Source organism: Silene latifolia, chromosome 8, assembly GCF_048544455.1.
Source record: "Silene latifolia isolate original U9 population chromosome 8, ASM4854445v1, whole genome shotgun sequence".
Classification (NCBI taxonomy): Eukaryota; Viridiplantae; Streptophyta; class Magnoliopsida; order Caryophyllales; family Caryophyllaceae; genus Silene; species Silene latifolia.
The window spans coordinates 22,946,386-22,965,521 of NC_133533.1; the positions used below are offsets into that span (position 1 = coordinate 22,946,386).

Sequence of the window (19,136 nt, forward strand, 5' to 3'; positions counted from 1 at the left end):
TCGTCTTGAAGTATCATGGTAATGATCTCATCCTGCGCGGCTCTAACAAATCGATCTTCTCCAAATAATAGACTCACGGCTTGTTCGTCTAGGCAAGGTGCTTGACGAGTCTTGACGGTAGGAACCGTTTCTAGAGGAATGAAGTAGCAATCATGAAAGATCTCGATTCCGGCTAGCTTCCTTTCGAGATAGTGCCAAGGCTCTGGAAATCCGTGAAAGATATCTTGACTCCCTTCCCTAACGAAGTATCCATTTAGGGTAGGGAGGTAGGGTTGCATTTAGATTCCCATGTTCTTACGGTTTTGAACTTGAGTGAGCATCTTGAGAACTTCCTCTTTAGTGGGTTTGTACCCTAGTCCAAGGGGTATTCTTTGTGAGTTACCCTCTTTGTAGGGTGAAAAGGTGTTTCTTCGGATAGGGTTCAAAGGCATTCCCGGGAAGTATCCCTGGGTGTTGAGTATGTGGTTGACCACTAGGTTGGAGTAGGCATTGAAGTATAAGGGTGGCAACTCACTTTCTATGACGCATATGCTATGGAAGCCCCCAAGTTCATATACTGGATCTGTAAGGACTTGATTGCTGGACCTCTTTTCGATTATTGCCTTGATGGGCGACGAAGTGATCGTCACCACCTTACCATTTAGTGGGATTTTGATTTTCTGATGGAGTTTGGATGTTACCGCTTTTGAAGCGTGAATCCAAGGTCTTCCCAGAAGTATGTTAAAGGATGCCTCAATCTCTACTATTTGGAAGTTGACCTTTCGCTCAATCGGCCATGTGGCTATGGTTAGGTTAACAAGTCCTACTACCTTTCCTCGTGTACCATCATATGCGCGAACACCTTGATTCGTAGGGGTCAAATCCGAATCTTTCATGCCTTTTTGTATGCCATTTTTAAGGGTATGACATTGACCGCGGAGCCATCATCTACCAAAGTCATTGGCACATTCTTCTTTAGGCAAATGACAGTGATATAAAGAGCCAAGTTATGACTAGCACCGAAGGGTGGCAAATCTTCATCCGAGAAAGTAATAGGATTACTTAGCTTTGGTGATTCTTGGAAGACCAAGTTGACCACGTCGTCGGGTGTAGAGTTATGTGCCACATTTAGTTTGGCCAAAGCTTGCAGTAAAGCTTGGCGATGTGGGAATGAGCTTGCCACTAGTTGCCAGACTGAAAGATCGGCCTTTGTCTTCTGTAGTTGCTTTAGTAAATGGTCAGTAGAGCCTTCTTCATTGTCATTTGGTATGACCACATTGGTTAGACCGTTTTCTGTATGACCATTTTGAGAAGTGCTTTGGTATGGGCGTCCCGAACGAGTAAGGTGGTCTACATCTTGATCTTCACCATTCTGGGATATTTCTTCACTGATTTTGACTAGGTAGTGTTCAGTGAGATACATGTCTTCATCATTATCGGCCCATATCCCATTGATGGTAGCAAGTTCTCTCATTCTCATGATTTCGGCTTCCAATTGGATAATTTGGTCGACTAGTTCATCAACCATGGCTACTACTTCTCGCATTGTAGAGTTTTGAGGGAAGAGTAGTGGTGCACGTTCCTTAGGTGTTGCATTGGGATCACGTAAGGTTGCCACTCCATTTTCTAGTTCCATGACTTGCCTATTCACGCTTTTTGCCCATGCAATGAAATCAGTGATGGTTGGGGAAATGGTAGAGTAGTTCCCTTCATTTTATATTGCACGAATTTCTTCTTCAACTGGAGAGATGAGGTGTGAATAATCTATGGTATATTCTTCACTTGTAATCACTAGAATTCCAAGAGGTTTCTGAGTAATGTTAGGCTTACCTCCAGGTGGTATTGGTAGGCGGTCGTCTTCAATCATATCTTGAAGCACGTTTTTCAGTTTGTAGCATTTCTCTGTATCATGTCCCTTACCTCTATGGTATTCGCAGTACGAATTCTCATCCCAGAATTTGTATTTCTTTTCTGGTTCGGGTGTAGGGCCTATTGGTTGAAGTTTGCCCATCTTCATCAGCCTTTTCAGAGCGTTGGAATATGTGTCCCCTAGATTTGTGAATTTCCTTGGAGGGGTACTCTTCTTAGATGGCTCGAGAAGGTTGACTTCATCAGTTTTGCTAGTAGAGCCGTAAGAACGACTTCTTGAGCCTTGATATCCACGACCTACCGTTTTGGACAAGAGCCCTTTACGGATGTCATCTTCGATCCTTGTCCCTGGTATGGTTAAATCTTTGAAGTTCTTAATGTTTTGATACCTCAAATGATTTGCATAGATGGGTTTTAGGTTGTCCACGAATTTCTCCACGAGGGTAGCTTCATCCGGACGTTCAAAAAGTTGAGTACTAGTCTTCCTCCACCGACTTAAGAAGTCGGTGAACCCTTCTTTGTCATTTTGGGTAAGAACCTCTAAAGTGCGCATGTTGACTTGGATTTCAGCATTATCCGCATATTGTTTGGCAAACTCGATTGCGGCATCATCCCAAGTGGCGATTTTCTTATGCTCTAGCGAATAGAACCATTGTTTTGGGATGGTGTCAAGAGATGAAGGAAAGATCCTTAAGAACATCTCGGGTTTAATGCCTTTGATAGACATGTAATCCTTGACTGCACGGATATGGTTCAAAGGGTTTTCATGCCCCTTGAATTTAGGGATATCCGTCATGTTGAAGTTGGTTGGCAACTTGGAACTCACGGCCTCATATTTGCGATTGTTCTCCCTATAAATGTCATCCCCTTTGAGATACATCAATTGTTCCTCCAAGTATTGGAGTCGTTTCTCAGCTGCAGTCATACCTATGGGAGGGTTTTTTTCCCCGAAGTTGTTCACAAATTCATCAGCCACTTCACTTTCTCGAGGAGGCATCCTCGTTTCTATGGCATATATTCGGCCCTCAATTGTGTCAAGGCGATCATACACTTGGTCTTGAGTAACTTGGAGACGAGCTAGCGCGGTTAGGATTTGATCATTACCATTCTGGAGTTGATTGAAGTTCGCGTCGCTTGTTTCAGGCATCTTGGAAACTGAATAAGAGATCGACGACGAATCAAAACACGATCGACCATTCTAGCACACTTACTCGAGAAGAAATGTTTTGACTTATGAAGTGGGAGTGTGCCACTTGTGTCAAGTGAGTTTTGAGGAAATGACAAAGTTTGGAAAATGTTTGTCCTAGTCAACTTTAGTGTAGTTGTAGGAGTGGACTCGATGTGAGGTTTTGAAATGGACTTTAAAGCCCGGATTTTGACTCGACAATTGGACAGAGTTTCGACTGACTTTGCGCTAAAATTAGGCCCAAGTTTCGAAATTGTTAACTTTTTGAAAAGGATTTTGAAATCGTCATGGTTTGTTTTAGAAATGGTGATCACATATGGTACAAACATTATACAAGCATTATAACGGGATGCTGAGTGCATTTAAAAGGGTTTTGGTTTAAAGGGTGGGTTGCCATACCGAACAATCAAACTCGAAGTCTGTGGAGAGACTCGTACCAAACAAGAGTAAGGCCGATTCCTAGTCCATTTCCTCAAGTAGTGAAAGTCCTTGATACAAACAAGAGTAAGTACCATGGTATGGATGACGTCAATCGCTATCCATCCTTAGGCCAAAATAAGAATTAGGAGCGTTTAGACGGGACGATTGGTCGAATGGGTTGGGTTGGGCCTAGGAAGGCCGAATGAAACGATCTAGGAAGACCGAGTTATGAAAACCGACAATTATCTTGTACAAACTATTCCCTAACCTTGTTCAAGTTTCACCCTTTTGGCTACACGTAAGTGTATTATCCCCAGCGGAGTCGCCAAACTGTAGACCCGGGCCCACGGGGGTGCTTGGGAAAACAAGCGTTTGCATTTGTGGAGTTGCCACCAATTTATTGTGGAAAACTGGAAACCGTTCGAATACCTCGTGCCATGTCATGATACAAAGTAGTGACATGAACACCAAGAACTCGTTACGCTTAGCATTCTATGTCTAGAATGACTCTCGTGGATGCCAATGAACACGGATGTTCACAGAGATCTGGAGTAAGGGGTGAGGGTATGTATTAGGAAGCTCTTTTGATCGAACACCTAATCCCGCCCGTCTCAATAGCGGCCTCTACTATTGATTAGGGAAATTGTCTATACTCGATATGTTGTCGATTATATGCATGCAATGCAACATCCAATAAATTAATCCTAGCATGTGAGAATTAATACTAAGTCGGTAAACACGTAGTTTAACATGAAATTGATGTCGAGGTAGGGATTTAAAATTGATTACATGTGAAAACATACAAGCAATACAACAAAAGAAATACAATAATAATACAATAAAGAAAAATTACAATAATTACATTGGATTAATGATTTATGTCGAAAATACATTTAAAACGGATAATTTGAGAAAGAATAAATAAATAAACAAACAGGAATTAGGGCGATAATACGAATAATAGTTAATTAAATACGTAATCTAAACTAAGTCAAAGCAAAAACGGGAGTTCAGGGACAGAAATCAGCCGGGAATAGGAATAGGTGCAGCAGAGCTGCGTCCCTTGGAAGAGGCGCAACAGTTGCTGCGTTCGTTCCTTGGCTCAGTTCTGGCTGTGAAGCCGGAATTACAAATTGTTAATATTCGTTGGTGAATTTAATGATGCATTAATAATATTTGACTCGGATGGAAGTGATTAACATATTATTTACATGCGATGAGGTGATGAAAGCAATAAAACATGAATGAAGGCTAATTAATACGAGTTAATTACTAAATAAAAGGTTGATTAATGAATTGAATAAACTAAACAAATTAATTAGGCTAAACAACTTATTAGAGACGAATTAATGATGAATATGATAAACAAAAGGCGAGAAATATATCAATGACGAATTCCAGAGACTCAATATGGATGAATCGAACCTCTAAAATCCGAATTTGATTTTAATGACGAAAACCCGCAAATATGAATTACTTGGCATTTAAGTCGGGATTTAAAAGATGAATTAAATACTAATGATGATGAATAATATATTACATGTTAGGATTATTACGCTTAAATCGTTATATCGAAGAATCAAAGAACAAACGAAAACAAAAGAAAAAGAAACGAATTAACAAAAGACGAAGGAAGAAGAAAGGAAGCAGGAACATCGACAGCCTCAGAAAGAGGCACAGCAGGTATTGCGTCCCTTCGAGGAGGCGCAGTAGTTGCTGCGTCCTTTCTCGACGGTTGTCTTCTGATAATCCGTAAAAAAGGATTTTAAAACATGGTTTTACAAATCGGTTTTATACATATTTTCGACATAAATCTTACAATATGATTACAAAAACAAAGAACAATAATTAAAAGAAGGATTATACACCCTCAGACTTACATGCTTGACGAAACGAGATGAACTAAGTTAACGTTTAGTGATGCTCGACGCGAATGTAGACGAAAGTGCCCTCGTAAGAGGAAAACGAATAAAGTTGATTATTGCTGATTATTGTGGAGTTGGTCAAATTGGTAGGTCATGCAAAATGAGGCTAGTACTCAGAAGGATCTGAGCTTACGTTGTCGAATGTTCAAGCACGTAGACGCCAGAAAGTAAGAACGTGGTCTAGAATCCAAAGGGAGAAGAAAAGGGCGGACACTCGCGTGAGAAATATGTGAGACCGAAGGTCTCTATTTATTCTAATCACGGAAGGAAATTAGGGTTTTCGGAGAAACTTTGGAAGTGAATCTCGAAAAGATATGAAAAGATACGAAAAATACGCAGAAAAGGACTAGAGAAGAGGCGCAGCAAGCACTGCGTCTCTTGGAAGAGGCGCATCACTTGCTGCGTCTCTTGGAAGAGGCGCAGCACTTGCTGCGTCTCTTGGAAGAGGCGCAGCACTTGCTGCGTCCTTTCTCAAGTGGTTTCCTCATGCGGAAGAAAGATTTCCGTGTTTTGGTTATGGAGTAACGGATTAATCTTGTTTTCCTTAATATTTTGTGTCAATATTACGGTAAATACTTTGCCAAAGATCAAAAGATTGCAAAATATGGAATAGAAATATCCGGAACATTCCAGAACATTCTGACTCGGTTTTAGAAAATGAAGACGGTTTTTGACCCAGACTCCAAATGTACTCTAATTAATGCCAAAACGACCGTATCGGCACGTATATGACAATTAAGAGGTAGACACAAGGGTTTGAGTGATCACTTGATGATAAACTTACGAACTGTCACAAATCGTTCCGCGTACCAACCATGCGGCCCAATCATCACCGGGTGGTTTGCGGGACGTGCAGGAATGAGGTATCTACAAATCCTGGGTTGGAAGATTGGACTAAATAGACCTGCTATGAACAGTAGACTATCCTAATGAGGACGGAAGTTAAGTTAGTGGAAATCTAGGATAGAAAGTGGACCGGAAGGACCTTTCCAGTATCCGTCTCACAGTAAATCATCTAGACTATTTGCAGTTGAGTCATTAGACTACCGTAGTGAACCGAAATCCGGACATGTTCCCTCTTTATTGATCATCTTTATTATATTTTCTTGCCTTTACTGCTCTTTCCTTGCTTCTCTTTCCTTAAGTCTAATTAGTTTAGAAACCAAATTACAACCCCCCATTTGTGACCAAATAGACGGACCTTTTACAGATATCTTGCCTCCTTGTGGAGATCTACCCGACTTCCCTAGCTATATAGTTAGTGCCAGTTGGTTTATTTTTGGTAGGTATACGACTAGCCTATCAAATTTTGGCGCCGTTGTCGGGGATGCAACAACCCTCTCTGTTTATGTTTTCGTTTATTTTTATCCGTCTCAGGGAATTTTTATTCCTTGAGACAGTTCTCATTAATCTCTTTCAGTGTTGAGTATGCCCAGGTCGAACAGGTCAGAGTTAGTTACGGCTAATCCTGAGCCAGAGAGACTATTCAGGGATAGACTGTTGGAATAAGTGTCCTCCGACAATAATGCGATCACAACTGTCGATCATGATGATCACATGTTTAAATCTCATTTTAAGAATACATGTGGGATGTAATATTTTACAGTCAACTGGTCCACACATATCGGTAATGATTGGCTGACTAGAGTTTGACCTTACTGTCGTGCGACGGTGGTGATCAGTTGATCCCCTTAGGTCATACCTATAGGGAAATACTCTTAATTGATTATTTAATTAATCGTATGCCGATACAAGTTAATTAAATTGCTTAAAATTGATGGATGATTTGTGAGTAAAATTAACGTGTCTTATTATAATTCGATTAAATTAGATACGGTCTAAGTAATCGAATTGTTTTATTACTTAGATAAAATTATTGTTTACGAAACAATTGAAACAGAATGAATAATTTATTATAAATACAACTTGTTGTAATTTATAATTTGATAAACCATTTTGGTACAAGTAATCAAGAATTACTAGTTAAATTTTGTATGTGACATGTTTTATTAATATGTTGATTTTTAATATGTTAAAAATACATTATGCTGTAACATGTCATGTAACATGTGACACATGACAAAATTGACAAATGACAAAATAAAATGGATCTTCCATTTTACGTATATGTGCCGAAAAATTGGAGGGAGTATTAGTGGATAAATTGTATTGATTATTTTAATAAGAGAAAACACAATGATTATAACCTACTCTTAGCCTTGCATGCCTAGTTGGTCTTGGGTAGAATGTGAAGCTCATGCATTGGCTCACTCCTCTCCCTCCAACCGGTTTTCTACATAGAAAAGACAAGGGCTTTTCTTTTATTATTCACATCTTTACAATTCTATTTTTCTAGTGTAAGAAAATCAAATACTCTCTACAATTTGTGGAAATACTTAGAGAAATAAAATCTCACAAATCTCTTCTCTCTTGACCGAAATAAGAGAGAACAAATTAATATTTTGTGTCATTTTTAAGTAAGACTAATATTGTTACTAGATCATAATAATATTGGTTATTAAGGGTATTCCTTGGGTATATGCTTTTGGGAGAGGTTCTAATTTGAAACTTGTTCATCCATTGTTGGAAAGCTCAAGAACTAACATGAAGGAGATCTTGTTGGTGCCCAAATGGCCGAAAATAAGATGGTGAGAAATTGATTTTTCCATCTCCTTATATTAAGTTTGCATGCATAAGATCTTGTATTTATTTTATGACCAAATAAATTGATTCATATGTGAATATGTAAATTAATGAGATTAATGAATTCTAACAAGCGGTATCATGAGCATTAGGTTGTTTGCATGCAAATCGGTTTATGGTTTTTCCAAGTTATAAGATTAACATACAAAACTAATTAATTTGGATTTATGAAGATAAACCTAAAAATAACTTTGCATGTTAAAATTTTCTGGTCCTAAGTGATTTTTAGGACATTTTGGTTTATTTATGGATTTTATTGTTCATTTTATATATTATTGGCATTAAAATGTGATTTTTATGATAAAAATGTCATTTTTGGACGAAAAATAGCTAAACTTTGAATTTTCCAATTGTTTTTGGATATGTTTTCAGATGTAATACATACTGATGGCCTGTAAATTTTCATGTTAAAATAAGTTTTTTTGCTCGAAATATGAATTTTATGAGTTAAAATCGTATTTAAATGGGTAAATAGGTTAATATGAGCTATATTTCGAATCTTGTCTTGAAAATTTAGTATGTTTTCACATGCAATTTTACAAGATGTATGTAAAATATTTGGCTATAGTAAAGTCTGTTTGCATGATTTATGAATTTTTGATGAAAAATCACATAAATAAGGACTATAATTAGTAATAATGCTAAAACATACTTCATGACTAGAGAAAAATGTCACATGTTGCATTTTATCATATAGTTCAGATCTAAAAGTGAAAAGTTGATGAAAACAAATTTTCTCATATTTTAATGGTCATATTTGTTAAAACCGATAAACCGCAACATTGTTTTTCCTCGATAAATTTTCGAAATTTTTAACCTAAGTTTTTAACATTATGAGTGTTATGGTATTTTTCCAGAATGTTCATGAGTTTAAATTTCAAATTTCGAAATTATTTGAAATTTTTATAATTTAATTTGAAGTTTATAGCATAATTTTGTACTTTTGGGTCCATTTATGAACAATATTAAGAAATCAAGTTTAATTATTGTCAAAATGTTAGTGGAGACTAAGTTTTGAGTCCTAAGATAGTTAGGGTAATTAACTTGTACATAAATATGAATTTATGTAATTATTGTGATTTTAACAAGTTATAATCACGCAAATCCATAAAAACCGATAAATATATGATATTGGCTCTTAAAAGGCGATTTAGCATAAAATTTAGCATGTTCATACATATTATAATGCTGCATTTTATTTATGATTGTCATATTTTAATTTTTATGTAATTTTTGAATTATATAATTTTACTTAGTATGGCCTTAGTTTTTAATTGGTATTACCCGAAATGTATGGGAATATCGATCCGGTTGTAATTATTGTGATCTCGTATCACTGTTTTGTAATTTAATAGATTTATTTTTATTTTTAATTACAAATGTATAATAGGAAATTATTTAATTCATTTTGTAATTTAATTATTCCGGAGTTCCTTGAAAACGGTGCCATTCGAGAAGGCGGTCCATCAAAGAAAGTGTTGCCTTGAAGTGCGTGCCAAGACCGAAGTTCAAGGGACCAAAGGAGTTGGTTTCCGAATTTGTAATAGTTAATTATATTTTCTATTTTAGGAAGGCCATACTATGACTTTATATTTATGCTTTGCATTTTATTTATATGTTGCATGCATCGCTAAATCGCCATAACTAAACATGCATTTTAAATCAAGTTTATCGACCGTGTCAATTACAATTATCATAGTTCACCGCTTTAGTTCACTTAAAACGCGATAGATAATAAATTGACATGACCTCTCGCTAAAATAAACAATTGAGACTTAGCCTTACCAAAGAGTAGAAACCATGAAAACCTATTTCGTGAGGGAGTGCGCTCGGCCACACCGGGGTACAAACCTTGTTACGTAGGGGAAGTGGGTGTCAAATGTTTATCCACCGAATTCATGTTGATAAGGGATGAATCGGCTACACCGTGCCCAAGTTGATGTGGATTTGGATCATGGACACATTTATTCGAAATTTGGGTTGAACTCAACAAAAGTATTCTCGACCATAGCCGGATGTGTTTTGGGCTAAACATAAATATTAATGTAATTTTATCGACCAAGAGTTCTAAAAGTAGAATCGATTAAAAAGTTAATCCACCGAGTTATATTGATAAGGGATGAATCGGCTACACTGTGCCCAAGTTAATATGAATTTGGATCTTGGAATCATTTATCATAGTTGGGTAGAGGTCACTATGTAAATGCTTTACTTGTTTACAAGTATTATTATAACGATAAATGTTTTGTTTTTCATTATTCTGTTATCATATTTTTCTATTTCTTTACCTCAAATTATACGATATCATTTCGATTTTAGTTCAAATCTCCATTAAAACATCGTAACGAAAGACAAAATTTGAATTTTCTTCTAAAAACCTCATATTATCCATTGAAAGGATCTCTTGTGAAGAGTATAGATAAAAGTTATTTGTGATCAAAAGGGTTTTTGATTCTTGACTAACATATCTACTTACAATAAATTGTTTCTCATATGCTTAATTGAGTTAAGTACTTTGAAACGTTAAATCATTTTGGTAACTAGATTTGTTGGAAATCAAAATTGACCAAAATACCGCAACCACTTCAATGAAAGTTTTAAGACTAAACGAACGAATGAAAAGTAGTCTTCATGAAATTCAATTTTGCTTCTCTAAGCAAAGACTCATTGAAATGAGTGGGAGCATTCTCTTAACCGTTAAGAAAAGGACGAGGTGCCAAGAAGTAAAATTAGAATGGAATTGATACAAGGTAATGGTAAAAGTTAAGTTATTGAGAATAACGATACTAAACCTATCAATCCCGACCAATAAAGTTTCCATTGTCTTAATTGTTGGACGCTAGAAAGGACACTACCCCAAATTATTGAAGAATCAGCAAGTTAGTTGTGGGACATCTAATGGGACCATCTTCTTTAAATGTTTATTTGATTAATATAAATTTTGCTAATACTACTTCGTCAATATTGAAAACCGGTGGTGGTTTTCATCATTGTATTTGATACATAGGATGATTAGAATATGACGACTAGCAACAATGATGTTGAGAGATAGAGTCATTGTGTACTCAATCTAGTTTTTGTGTTTAAAGTTGTACTTAATTGTGACTATTAAGTGCATAAACTCTAAATAAGAATATATACTTGTTAAGATACAAAAGAGGTTTCACTTTTGTGACACTATACACCATGATTTGATGTATGGCTAGCCCATTATCAAGGTGAGTATATTCTAAACCAAACTAGAATGATATATCATGTAGATGATGCAAGACTCAAATTGGTAACCCAAGACTAAACCTTAAATTCTGGAATGATGAACGCAAGGAGTTATCAAGTACTCTTGAAACCATTAGATTGTTAATCTTATGGTATATGCGTATCTTGTATTCAAAGCAAGATATCTCGTGCTTTTTGGTTGAAAAGGAGATAGAGAATGTAAATCATTGATCCAGAATAGGTTGATCATTTTCTTTTACCAACAATTTAAGTTGATACTAATGTGTTCACTTAATAAGGTAAATAGAGAAATCTTTGAAGAAGTTCAAAGAGTTCCAGGAATCACGATTTAGTCGTGATGGGATTATCAAAGTGAAGACTTTGATATAAGCCAAAGGAAATGTGATATAGTATCACAAATTAATCTCTCTTGCACGCATTATGGAATAATGTGTGGTTGGATAAAGAAATCAAACGCTATTCGATATGGTTTGGACTTCAATCAAATTACTTTAAGTTACTTGATCTTTTTGGGGATTTTATCATTTTGTCTAAATTATTTTTCCACTAAATCTAAAACGAATCATATGAGATATGAAATGGTAGGGTACCATGTTTGTAAGTTTACACAAGAAACAAATGCTCATTTTTTCAACAGGATTGTGGCTCGTAAAGCTGTCTTTCTAGAATACAAGTTTATTTCTAGAAGACATAGTGGGGGAAAATATTCAAGGAGCCACAAAAGAATTGTGTCAAATTTGTATGTCGCAAGAAACTGTATTTTCTTATTTCAAGGAGCCACAAAAGAATTGTGTCAAATTTGTATGTCAAAAGAAACTGTATTTTCTTGGCTACATGACGTTGTTTCTTCGAAACCTAGGAGGATAAATTCATCACTTGTTGAAGATGATGAATTCATGTTACTTTTAAGAAAGTAAAGAGCTTAAAACTTACAAAGAAATTGTTTGATTCAAGTTACTTCTGAAAAGTAATGAATATATGACTTACATGAGAGTGTTTAAGTCACAACTCAATACCAGGCTTAGAGCCATGAAAATCCGAAATAAATTCCAAGTGAATTGTGAATTGTTAGATATCAAAGCTTGATTGGTTGCAAATGGTTTCACACTAGTTGAAATGCTTAAGTCTATTTGGATCTTCTTCGGGATTGTGTTTCATTATGAGATATATAGCGAGTGAATCTAAAACCCACTTCTTCAATTAGAAGGAATGTATTCAATACATGTCTTGAGTTTTGTAGATTCTTGCAATCCTAAGATAATGTGAAACTTAAGAGAGGGTCTTAAGTAGGACATCAATGAGTTGGAATCAATGTTTTGATCATGTTATAAAACTTTTCTCGATAAGTCGAGAAGTTTGGGGTTTAGTGGGAGTTACGGAAATTTTACTTAGTCTAATATGTGGATGACATATTGATCATTGGGAATGATTTAAGACTAGGAGAAATATAATACATCTATAATATTTGGATTTATGGAGATAAATCCACATGATATTAGCGCCAAATAAGAAGTTTTATGTTGATAAGATTCATGATTAGTTCAATCGAGTTGAACATATTTGATTGATTCCATTTGCTTCCGCTGCCGGATCAATTAAATAAGTAATGATGTATAACACTTCATATGCTTTGAGTATGATGAATTGTTTCAAAATCGAATTTAAGTAATAGTTGCCAAGTAGCCATATAGATTATTCTTAAGTGCTTAAGGAAGCATTAAGGATGTAAAGTTAAGTGTTTTGATGTAATTGACTAATTTGTGTAAGGGTGTTACACAAATGACAATTGAGACTGCGAAAGGTTTCAGATAAGACCATATTCAAAACACGTGAAGATGGTCAAGGAACCATTGTGGCTATGTTATTTAAGAAATAGATTTAATAGAATCGTTCTAGGCAATAAAGAATGATGAGAGATAGTTACAATGGAAATTGAGTACACTTGCAGTCATGAGATGTGCAAGAAGGAAGAGTCCCGCACACTGTGAAAACAGTGGGAGCTATTTTATGACTAGAGAGCTTATGTCTAGATTGGATCTAGACATGTACTCAGAAAGTTTTGTAATGCAAAAGTATACATCAGAAAGGAAAACAACTATGTAGTAAGGATAACTAAGGTACAAGAAGTTGATAAAACCTACTAACCAAAGCCTTCTCATAGGCTTTACATGATGAGTCATGTCATATGTCATTTTAATTGCATTGAGATGAACAACTACATATAAGATGAAAATGGATTATAAAATTATGAAGTAGTAATCAGATATTGACTATTCATATGTGATAATCACATTTGTCGTTCGAGTTTTTTTTTTTTTTTTTAAATCTAAAAACTCCTTTTATACTTTGTTATATCCAAACGGGTTGTAGAGACAATATTGAACCCCGTTAAAGTGAACTCGGATTAACATGGTATTTGCCCATAGTCACTTGTATGAGGTGACGTCTCGAAGTGACTAGAGTGTGATGCGATTGATGGCAAGTTCAAGTGTCATAGAGTCATATGAGATGACTAGTCGATCACATAGGCAGACTTTAAGGAACACTTTGCCGGGCCTTATGACCGCTTATAAAGTTCTGGCAAATTTATACAGCCTGGTCATGGCGAGAGCTATTATAGTATTCTAATGAGTCGATTCTTTGGACTAAAGACTGTTCACCTAAGGTGGCACAGTTTCAGATTAACTTTGATTTATGTTACTACGACCTTCGTAAATGGGGTCAAATGGGCATATTTTGGGTTATGATGGTTGTGGCTAGTCGAAGGGAATATTGCGATAAGAATTGTCCACCCCCTTATCAGGGTTAAAACAATTTCTCAGGGCCACTCGAGGAGTAATAAACTGGAAATGCGTGGCCACGCTCGGAAGGTATCTATGGTAGATAACTCCGGTCAATCAGTTATTCTCCAGATCGAGGAAACCACTCTCGATATGATCACTTGCAAGTACGACCTGAAAGACACCTTGCATTGAGTGGGAGATAGTAATAGGACAAAAGAATTGGTGACGCACACTTGTCGAGGACAAGTGGGAGATTGTTAGAATAAGTGTCCTCCGAGAATAATGCGATCACAACTATCGATCATGATGATCACATGTTTAAATCTCATTTTAAGAATACATGTGGGATGTAATATTTTACAGTCAACTGGTCCACACATATCGGTAATGATTGGCTGACTAGAGTTTGACATTACAGTCGTGCGACGGTGGTGATCAGTTGATCCCCTTAGGTCATACCTATAGGGAAATACTCTTAATTGATTATTTAATTAATCGTATGTCGATACGAGTTAATTAAATTGCTTAAAATTGTCGGATGATTTGTGAGTAAAATTAACGTGTCTTATTATAATTCGAATAAATTAGATACGGTCTAAGTAATCGAATTGTTTTATTACTTAGTTAAAATTATTGTTTGCGAAACAATTGAAACAGAATGAATAATTTATTATAAATACAAGTTGTTGTAATTTATAATTTGATAAACCATTTTCGTACAAGTAATCAAGAATTACTAGTTAAATTTTGTATGTGACATATTTTATTAATATGTTGATTTTTATCATGTTAAAAATACATTATGGTGTAACATGTCATGTAACATGTGACACATGACAAAATTGACAAATGACAAAATAAAATGGATCTTCCATTTTATGTATATGTACCGAAAAATTGGAGGGAGTATTAGTGGATAAATTGTGTTGATTATTTTAATAAGAGAACACACAATGATTATAACCTACTCTTAGCCTTGCATGCCTAGTTGGTCTTGGGTAGAATGTGAAGCTCATGCATTGGCTCACTCCTCTCCCTCCAACCGGTTTTCTACATAGAAAAGACAAGGGCTTTTCTTTTATTATTCACATCTTTACAATTCTATTTTTCTAGTGTAAGAAAATCAAATACTCTCTACAATTTGTGGAAATACTTAGAGAAATAAATCTCACAAATCTCTTCTCTCTTGACTGAAATAAGAGAGAACAAATTAATATTTTATGTCATTTTTAAGTAAGACTAATATTGTTACTAGATCATAATAATATTGGTTATTAAGGGTATTCCTTGGGTATATGCTTTTGGGTGAGGTTCTAATTTGAACCTTGTTCATCCATTGTTGGAAAGCTCAAGAACTAACAAGAAGGAGATCTTGTTGGTGGCCAAATGGCCGAAAATAAGATGGTGAGAAATTGATTTTTCCATCTCCTTATATTAAGTTTGCATGCATAAGATCTTGTATTTATTTTATGACCAAATAAATTGATTCATATATGAATGTGTAAATTAATGAGATTAATGAATTCTAACATAGACTCCGTCTGCAAAGAGAACTTCGAAAGGAAGACTTGAGTACTTTCGAGTCCGAGCTACAACATTTTCTATTTGCAGAAGATCAGTCTTTAGAAGAAGACATTCTTATTTCTGCTAGCCAACCAGTAAAGATGCCGAATATTGCAAGTTATTCGGAGCCTAAAGCATCTTCTATTCCCAAGGGTTTCAACCTCCAGACTGAGGACGGTAACACTTTTGATATCCGACCGTCCTACATTAATCTGGTGGAGAGGAACCTGTATAGGGCTCTGGCGGGTGAAGACCCGAGGAAGCATATGGAGATCTTCACTGATTACTGTTCTACTATTCCCGCTACAAAGGGAGTAACTCAAGACAAGATAAAGGAAGTGCTTTTTCCATTTTCTCTGACTGATTCAGCCCATGAGTGGTTGACTGATCTTGACTGTGAAGCTGCTGGGATTACCAATTGGGAGACTCTTGCACTCGCATTCTACAAAAGGTACTTCCCTCCACAACATACTAATCAGCTGAGGGGTAAGATTACAAGCTTTAAACAGGCGCATGATGAAACTTTTTATGAAGCTTGGTGCCGGTTTAAGAAGTTGGTGAGGTCTCTTCCTCATCATGGTTTTGATCCATGGTTCTCGTGCTACCAATTTTATAATGGGTTGTATGATGACCATAGAGCTATTATGGATGCCTCATCCAATGGAAGATTTCAGAAAAATATTGATGATGATAAGGGATGGGGCATTATTGAGGAGATGGCGACCCATTGTGCTGAATATGGGAACCCACGAGACGGTATTAGGACAGTTCATGTGGTTGATAAGGCAGTTGTGGCTCATCTGGAAGCCATGAATGCTAGGTTTGATCGATTGGAGCTGCAAAATGCTGGAGATCAACAGACGGTTCATCTGTTGACTAGACAGGAAACTGTAACATGTGAGAGGTGTGGAAGCAATGACGGTCATACTGCTATTGACTGTCTTACAGAGAAGGAACAAGTCCTTGCCTTTCAGCAATATAGGCAAGGAGCAGGTTCTTATTACAACAACCAAGGGGCAGTCCATCCCAATTTGAGGTTGACAAGCCAAAATGTTATTAATCCCACTCCCCCCACCACAGCAACAACAGCCATATGTCCCTCCTCACAAAGCTCAACAAAGCTTCCAAAAGCCTGTTTCCTTTCCTCCGCCGAATCGAGGAGCATCATCTTCAAGTGGGGTGAGTGAGCTAGGAGAGTTAAAGTTAATGCTACAATCGTTGACAAAGCAATGGCAGTTAAGTGACCAACCGAAAGACGCATCCATAAAGTCACTTGAAACTCAAGTTGCTCAACTCGCCGCCAATCAATCCGTGAGGAAACAGGGTCATTTGCCGCCTCAATCTGAGAAAAATACACACCAGACGGTGAATTTAATCAATTTAAGGAGCGGTCGTTCATATGAAGGATCTAATCTGTCAATTTCAGACCCGAGGAAGGATGTTAATGCTGAAGAACAGTCACCCGTTGCTGAAAATGAGCTGACCACGAAGAAGATACTCGATCGACTGGTTTTAAGGGGTCGATCGAGAAAAACTTATGAAGAAAGGACTTGATCGAGTGAAAATATTGCTCGATCGAGTGAACTGGATAATGAACAGCTCGATCGAGAAGTCCAAACCACTCGATCGAGTGATATTGCTGAGGAAACTGTTCGATCGAGTGGCAATTTTGCTCGATCGGACACTGTGCTTATTGAAGACCTCGATCGAGAGCCTGTTAGTGCTCGATCGAGTGAAATCTCATCTGGAAAGACTCGATCGAGAGGCAAAAAGTCTCGATCAAGGGATAAAGAGCTTGAACCAGCCGAGACTTTGGAAGAGAGAAACAAAGGGCTCGAGATACCTATTACCGTGCCCTTCCCGAGGCGATTACAGAACACGAAGGCCAATCAACAGTTCGGTAAATTTGCCGAGCTCCTGAAAAGCTTGCAGGTCACTGTTCCATTCGCCGAGTTGCTGACACAGGTACCCTCTTATCTTAAATTTATGAAAGAAATTTTAACACGTAAGAGGCACATTAATGATCATGAGACGGTAGCTTTGACCGAGGTAGGGACTGCCCTAGTTCAAAATAAGTTACCTCCTAAACAGTCAGACCCAGGCAGTTTCTCGATTTCATACCACATAGGTACCCATTTGATTGATAATGCGCTATGCGATCTTGGTGCTAGCGTGAGCGTCTTACCTCTGTCTCTTGCCAAGAGACTTGGTTTGACTAAATTTAATTGCACGAATATGACTGTACGGATGGCCGACCGTAGCATATCACGGCCGTTAGGTGTCATTGAGGACATACCTGTTAAGATCGGGAGATTCTTTATTCCCGTTGACTTTGTAGTGCTTGATATTCCCGAGGATACTCATACCCCTATTATTTTAGGGAGGTCATTTTTATTCACTACCCATGCAGTGATAGATGTTGGGGGCAAGACACTAACTTTTCAGGTAGGAGACGAGGAATTAATTTTCCATCAGTCATCGTCTCGAAGGGCTCCCATGCAAGCTCAACCTTGCAATGCCCTTTCCTCTACTGACCCTCCTATTGACACTCCAGATGAAAATTTGGAATTGTGCGCTACTATTGTGACCCCTCCGCCTCAGATTGAGAGCAAAAAGGAGGAGAATTCGTCTGTTTTCCTTGCTGCAGGTACAGATGAAAAAGATACTGGAGATGTCAAAGGTCATTGTACAATTAAAGTCAATCAAATTAGGGGTGACACGCCAAAGCTGGTGAGAAGGAAAAAGGGACAAGAAAAGTTCGTGCGTATGTAGACGTCAACTATTCTCCTCCTATTGGTTCAATTTCAAGCTCGTGGAGAATGAACAGGATAGTCAATCAAGCTGAAGGGACGTCCTCCAGTCAGAAGCCCTCAGTGGGGCTACTGAATTGTCTTGAGAAGTGAGCGGAGAATGCCCCGTGTAACAATTTGTAAAAACTATTTTTAAATTTCCGTTAGATTTCTTTATTGCGTTTATTAGGACTATTAGAATTTAGACATTTTAAGCGTAGTTAGAAAGACTATAGACTGTTATTTTGTGATTTGGTATATCGGGATATGTTTGCGAGTGTTTTTATGCAGGTTTGGGGAAATTTTAACGCATCTCGAGGACTTACACGAGGAAAAGAACTCGATCGAGTACTTTTTGTACTCAATCGAGAGGATATTGCAGAAAAAGGGGTCGATCTAAAGCTTTGCAGTTGCTCGATCGAATTGGCTAATTAAGGGAGTTCTCGATCGAGTTGGGTTTTACTCGATCGAGTGGACTGAAGCTGAAACTCCTCGATCGAGTGATTTCCAAACACTCGATCGAGTGAAAATGAGTTTTACACGCAGGAAGTGTCTTCTAAACTCCCTTCTTTTTTGCTTATTTCCTTTCCTTCTTCACTGTCAACCTCTATTTGCGATAACATCCTCCCAAATCCTCCATTTTTATTGCCCACTACCAAATCCAACACCTAAAAATTACTCC

At 37.1% G+C, this 19,136-nt stretch overlaps 1 non-coding gene across 1 annotated transcript; it reads right to left on the minus strand.

The window, feature by feature from the left end:
* Nucleotides 1–16,142: 16,142 nt before the first annotated feature.
* On the minus strand, nt 16,143–16,248 carry LOC141597898 (small nucleolar RNA R71). The gene has a single exon (XR_012523109.1). It is a non-coding gene; the product is annotated as a small nucleolar RNA R71 (small nucleolar RNA).
* Nucleotides 16,249–19,136: the final 2,888 nt, after the last annotated feature.